The following is a 6,903-nucleotide window of genomic DNA, read 5'->3' as shown; positions in this document are numbered from 1 at the left end:
AGAGAGCATCTAAATTCATTAACGCTCTGCTTTCTCCATGAGTTCTGAAATTATATCTAGCAATTCAGTATTTATAAATATTGAATATATATCACATGCAGTTGAAACATATCAAGACTATCATATTGTGATCAGAATCTGCAGACAATAAATCAGAGATTATAAATCATTCAAATCTGATATAAATTTCATTTACATAGACAAGGACTATAGCATCCCCAGAAACTATATCTAATCATGCTCGACTCCAACATCCAAGAAGGATGAGATGTATTCTAGAAGGATGACCAGTTGATGTTAAAATTGCAACCACACAAAGTCAAGTTATACTTCTTTGTGATCAATAGAAGAACAATGATGTCAGCAAAGACAAACAATATACTGGGCATCCATCTATCATAGCATCAATGGTACATTATATTAAACCATGTTAGACTCCACACCTGCACCCAAAAAGCTTGGAGTCAGGGATTCACAAACTGGATTTTATGTTGCTAGTTCGGATTCCAGCATGGATGCAGATTCGAAGTTCATCCAAATATATATATATATAATGCAGCATTAAATAAGTTCATACACCACTATGCTAATATTAAAGCAACTTAGCAAAATACACCACCACATATATTAAAGAAAGTTTAGCAATGGAGGGAAGAAGTTTTACTTTTCATTCACAAATCCATAAATGACATATAAAACAACCTTTTCAGTCTTTTTAGTAGTCACTTTTGGGTTTGGAGGGTTGAATAGGCCTAAGTTGGTAAAAAAACTTTATGAAAAAGTCAATGAAAAAGATGTTCAGTCAAATTCGTCTGAAATTTGTTCCAGATTTCTCCATTCAAATAATTTTTTTCCAAATTCATCCAATTACCGGGCCCTTTTGAGACAATTTTGAGCAAATTTACCTAACTGTGGCAGAATTTTGAGCGAATTCGATCTGATCCAGATGTCGCAGTGAAACAAATCTCAAATTCCAGCAGGGAGTAGCAAATGTGGTAACTTAGACTGGAAAGAAATAAAAATTAGACTGGAAAGAAATAAAAATCCAATCAAAAAGGCAAACAAATAGGGTATGCATTTAGTATGTTGGGATAATGCATATATTTTGAAATTTGAACCATGTCAGATTCTAAACCAAAGAAGCTTGGGACCAGAAATGTACAAATTTAAAATCAAAAAAATTTGATCAACAAGGACAACAAAGACATCTAAGGAAACAATGATGAATTGCACATTAGCAGAAACTCCTCTATTTGGATCCAACCTAGACGCAAATAGTGGCATACTGAATGGCATGCCCTAGAGTCCTAGACGCTTGTCCATGTACCAAGCACTCCAAAAGATTGATTCTCATATGCAGAGAAAAAACTTTGAAAAAAGATATGTTTTTCCTATAGCTTAGCCAAGTCAACCCCACATTCTTACAAAATCCATCAAAATTTGTACACATTTAACTCAGCCCATCCTAGTTAAGATTACATGACAAACTTTTCATGGATTATAATTAATTATCGATTCCCCACCGATGCACATATCCAGATCCAGAAGCATTTTTAAGAAAATAACAAAGAACCCATAATATCTTATATCTTAAACTTTTATACAAGGTAATAGAATCATACAACCCACACATCCTTCTAAAAATTTCACACAACAATACAAAAAATAACTTATGATGATTAAACACAAAGATGGAAAAAACTACTCCACTCGAATTTTCAGATCAAAATAATACACAGGTTTTTGACCACAGCACACTAAGACTTCATTGATCTCTCATCCCTGCTTCCCTTTATTTTCTTTAATTTTTTCTTCTGTTGGTTTTCTTGAATATGTGAATAAAGAAAATATCTTGGTTGTGAAAAACACACCAAATTTTAAAATCTAAAACCCTCCATGCCTATCTGGTTAGAGAGATCCGCCAATGGAATGCATCAAATTAAGCCTAAAAAGGATCTTAAACCCTTTAACATGTGATCTATAAAAAGTAGATTTTTGTTAACTATAAATCTATTAGAAAAGGATAAATGCTGATCAAATAAAAAAAGGGAGACATGAGAGGAAACTAGAGGTATAAAGATGCTCAAGCAATACATGAGTATAATCCAGCAAAGAAAAGAGGGAAAAGAAGGTAAGTCAATAGCACGACAGTGCCAAATTGTTGTCAACATCAGCCTCACAAATAATCTCATTGACTTCTTCATCGAAGAGTACATTGCCTCAATTGATCATTACATGGTGGAGCTTGACAGTGGAGATGAAGTTGTTGTGATCCTTATCAAACACCCAGAATGCCTCCCTCAATTCCTCTTTGTCCATGTCCTCCATATTGTGGGCCATTGGATTCAGGCACTCCAGAAAATTGCTGCCGCCAATATCCTGTCCTGAAGCTCCACTTTTGTCGTTCTAACCCAACAACTTCATACATAGTTGACAGTTCCTTTGCAGTGATGCATCATGTATTTGTAATAAATTTTGCATTGAAATATCAGGCAGCCCGTTAAAATCTGTCCTATTTGAGTTGAAGAATTGAGCTGATTCAAAAAAAATTAAACACATAACAAACCCCACAAATAACAAATAATGCAGAGATTGTATGGTTCGCCAAATTGGCTATATCCACAGGAAAGGCAGGTACAATATCTTTATTGTTAAACAACAGAAAATGCAAGTTCTTCATCTTGCAGAGTACAATAAAGAAAACAAACCCCACACATAACAAATAATGCAGAGATTGTATGGTTCGCCAAATTGGCTATATCCACAGGAAAGGTAGGTACAATATCTTTATTGTTAAACAACAGCAAATGCAAGTTCTTCATCTTGCAGAGTACAATAAATAATCCCCGATATAAGAAGTAATTTGGGGAATGGTGCAATTAAAGAGACATGGAATGCAGAGGCACAAAGCCCATTGGACTTCACATGCCCAACAATGTTGCGATGTTTACAGAAATGCACTTCAATGGTCCCAAAAGCTTCCTTCATAACAAGTGCAGTGTTGCTGGAAGGAATGCAACGGAAAGGAAGATAAGATTTCATTTAATGGATAGCAGACAGAGGTGATTAGAAAATTGACAAAAGATATAACTGGTTTCTGGCCATTTTCTGCAACTTGGTTCAGAGGCATGAGACAATTTCATGACTGAAAGCTTCTAAAAAATAAATCCTGTCGGCTAATCATCCCCTACAAGAGTGTCTCAGTTAACCATTGGCTGTTGGTTTCTCGCTTTCATATTTTCAGTTTAAATATTTACCAATTAAAGAAGTAACCTGTACACATTCAATCCTCTTAGAGGGGAATAATTTTGGCTTTATTTATTAGAACTGTTGAACATCTCTGATCTGAACTGGAAATACACATGGCTCCCAAGACTAGATTATAAAAGCTTTAGATGCATCACCAACCTGATGCTCTAACTCTTGCAAAAGATAGTTTATTAGAATAGTTGAACATCTCTGACTTGATATAGAAATACGCATGGCGCCCGGTATAAGATTACATAAGATCTCTGCTTCCAGATAAGATGTCCACTTGTAAAGTTGCCCCACAGTATATGGTGCTTGAGTTTTTATCTGGGTTTGTTTCTGTCATTTGTACATGGAGTTCTATCCCATATGCCAAACTTATCATTTGGAATTTTGTTTATTTGTGGGCAACACGTCTCTTTATACATTTGTCTTTGAGACTGAAACACAGGAAATCTACTTTGTCAAGTCCCTGGCATTGAACTTAGCTCAAATGCGCCCAGTGGGAATTTTACTTTGCACTCATTGCTTGTGATACTTCGGGTCCAACAAATTTCATAGTTGCATTTTAAACATGCCATAAATGTTGATTCCGCCATATCTGTACAATTCACGTACCTTTGATTCATTCTCGTCTTTGGTAAGATCTACATCATCTGCAGACTGGAGTCAAAAAACTTCGTGTTTTCCTTTTTCAAGTTTGAAATATATAACCGTATAATCACATGCAGCTCTAATGGATGGCAATACCAATTTAATGTTAAACTACTGCACATTCATAACATTTACTGTAGTGACTCTTATGAGCAAATATTTTCTACCTTGTTTTCCGCATGCTGCTTCTCTTGGAATCTCCCATAAGTAAAATTGTACCTCTTGTTTGGCCTAATTTGCAGACTGCATTTGTGGGGTATGTTCAAAATCTCTTAGTCCCATGTGAATGCGTAAATGCCCTTGGCAACAGTGGATGAACCAATTGGCAATGCCTTAAGTCTCATAAAGAAAAATTTTCAGTTGGTGAAGCTTACCATCTCCTTAATTTTGTATTCGTGATTAAAATAAATTAATTATAAAGGCTCCTCACTGGATTGTCTTGCATTGATAGCATTGAATAAAGACCAATTACCTTAAACAGTAAATTCTGAGGAGAAGAACACGTCTCTGTGTATATCTGTTTGAACAAATACATAAGAAGGTATTTGTTTTGATCCCAGTAAAAGAAGGGAGCTTTCACAACTTCAAACGATGGAAAAACTTTCGACTACATTATGACTTTATATTCTAATAGACGGCTTCGGGTTCCAGCTCCAACCATTGTAACATTATTGAATCACCAATAATCCCCACATGAGCAAAAACCATCCTTAAAATGATGGAAGCGGCTCCCATCTCTCACTACAATCTCCCGTTGTTCAATCTTTGAAATGAATTTGGTGGCAACGTGGCAGTCACCACATACACGAAGGTTTTTAAATATTCGTATAGGCATGTGTCTAGGTATCCTAATAATGCCAAAAGCAATTGCTAATTTCTCACTGTGTAGGTTAAGAATCTGTTCCTTTAGCTCCTCTTCTACATCATGCAGAACCAGACTAGTGTTAGGAACATACCCTGCCAGCTTCATCTGTCTATCCAAACTATCCAATGTGGAATATATCTGTTCTGATTCTGGATGAGATCTGTCTCCTAAAAAGAATGTGTGCACCTTGTTCTTAACTTCAATCCAACTACAGCCAGGCTGTTTTTTAAGACCTCTATATTTCATCATTGTTCTCATTTTCTTAGCATCCTCCCACCTGTCATATGCAGCATAAATGTTGGATAAAAGAACATATGTTCCACTATTTTCAGGTTCCAGCTCAAAAAGGCGCTCTGCTGCAAGTTTACCCAACTCTATATTGCCATGGATCCTACAGGCACCAAGCAGTGCCCCCCACATGCTAGGATTTGGTTCGCATCTTGAATTGAAAATAAAACCCTTGGCCTCGTCGAGGCGCCCAGCTCGACCAAGCAGGTCAATCATGCAAGCATAATGGTCCGCTCTTGGGATGATGCGATGAACTTTCTCCATGGATTCAAAGAAGCGCAGGCCCTCATCCACAAGGCCAGCATGACTGCAAGCAGTTAAAACGCCAACAAACGTGGCATCATTAGGCTTAGTGCCTGTCTTTTGCATCTCCTCAAGCATATTAAGAGCATCAACACCATAACCATGTTGTGCATATCCTGCAATCATTGCATTCCATGAAACTACATCTCTAGCTGATACTTCATCAAACAATTCACGTGCATTGTCTATGCACCCACACTTGGCATACATGCTAACGAGAGCACTTCCAACAAAGACATCCCGCTGCAATCCCATTCGTATTGCATATCCCTGCAGTTGTTTACCTTGTTCCAGAGCTGCTAGGCTGGCACATGCACTAAGAATATTAACAAAAGTAACCCGGCTTGGCCTTGTGTCACTCCGCTGCATTTCGCTGAAAATCTTGAGAGCTTCTCCTCTCTCCTCACTCTGCACATACCCTGCTATCATTGCAGTCCAAGAAACCACATTACGTCCTGGCATTATATCAAACAAATGTCGTGCATCAGTTAATTTATCATTCTCGATGTAACCCGCAATCATAGCGTTCCAGGATTCCACATTTCGCTCTGGCATTTTGTCAAATAGCTCGCGAGCAACATCTACTTCACCATTCTGTGCATATCCTGCAATCATAGCATTCCAGGAGACCACATTCCTCATCGGCATTGACTCAAACAGCTTGCGTGCGTCATCAATTCTCCCATTCTGAGCATATCCTGCAACAATAGAAGTCCAAGAAATTATATCTCGTTCAGGCATCTCATCAAATAGATTTCTTGCAGTCTCTATTCCTCCTTTCTGTGCATACGCCGTAATCATGGCATTCCATGAAACCACATTTTTCTCAGGCATTTGGTCAAACAGGCGATGTGCACGCTCCAAATTTCCCTCCTGGATATAACCTGCAAGCATTGTGGTCCATGAAACCACATTCTTCACAGGCATTTCGCTAAATAGATTGCAAGCTTCTTCGATCCTCCCATTCTGTACGTAGCCAGATAACATTGCAGTCCAGGAGATCACATTCCGTTGAGGCATTTTGTCAAACAAATTGCGCGCATCATCCACTCTCCCATTCTGTGAATACCCGGAAACCATAGCCGTCCATGTGATCACATCGCGTTCAGGCATTTTGTCAAACAACTTGCGGGCATCCTCAATCCAACCCTTCTTAGCATAATTTGTAATCGTGGCATTGCACGAGGTCAGATTGACGTTAACATTCCCATTCTGCTGTTTTTGTTTTGGAGTTTGTCTTGGGTTTAGCGTTGAAAATTTACAGTAGGAAACATACATGATTTTATGCTGAAAGCTTCGGACAAGTGCAACTGCATCAGGTTCTGCAACTCCAAATGATCGTAACCGCTTTAGAAATAGTTCGATTTTCATCATTTCCAGCAAGTTATGGAGAGGGATGGTGAATCCATAATGGGATTATTTTCCTAAAACCAAGGGCCGCGATGTTACTCCAAGAAGTTTGTTCAGTTTGTATGACGAAGGCGCCAGGTAAGGGAGCCGTCTCCAATATAGGCAAGACTAATGATATGTCTACTATTATTTGA

The 6,903-nt window shown here is 38.0% G+C and overlaps 1 pseudogene across 1 annotated transcript; it reads right to left on the bottom strand.

Annotated features, from left to right (window-relative positions):
* Positions 1-2,760: 2,760 nt before the first annotated feature.
* On the bottom strand, positions 2,761-6,639 carry LOC149557364 (pentatricopeptide repeat-containing protein At4g02750 pseudogene; annotated as a pseudogene). The gene has a single exon (XR_016364870.1). The product of XR_016364870.1 is annotated as a pentatricopeptide repeat-containing protein At4g02750 pseudogene (transcript).
* Positions 6,640-6,903: the final 264 nt, after the last annotated feature.

The sequence above is a fragment of the Cupressus sempervirens genome, chromosome 5, assembly GCF_028749045.1.
Source record: "Cupressus sempervirens isolate cs-2001-9-10 chromosome 5, ASM2874904v1, whole genome shotgun sequence".
Taxonomy (NCBI): Eukaryota; Viridiplantae; Streptophyta; class Pinopsida; order Cupressales; family Cupressaceae; genus Cupressus; species Cupressus sempervirens.
Note: the sequence above shows the minus strand (reverse complement) of the source record. Positions and strands in the feature narration are given on the sequence as shown.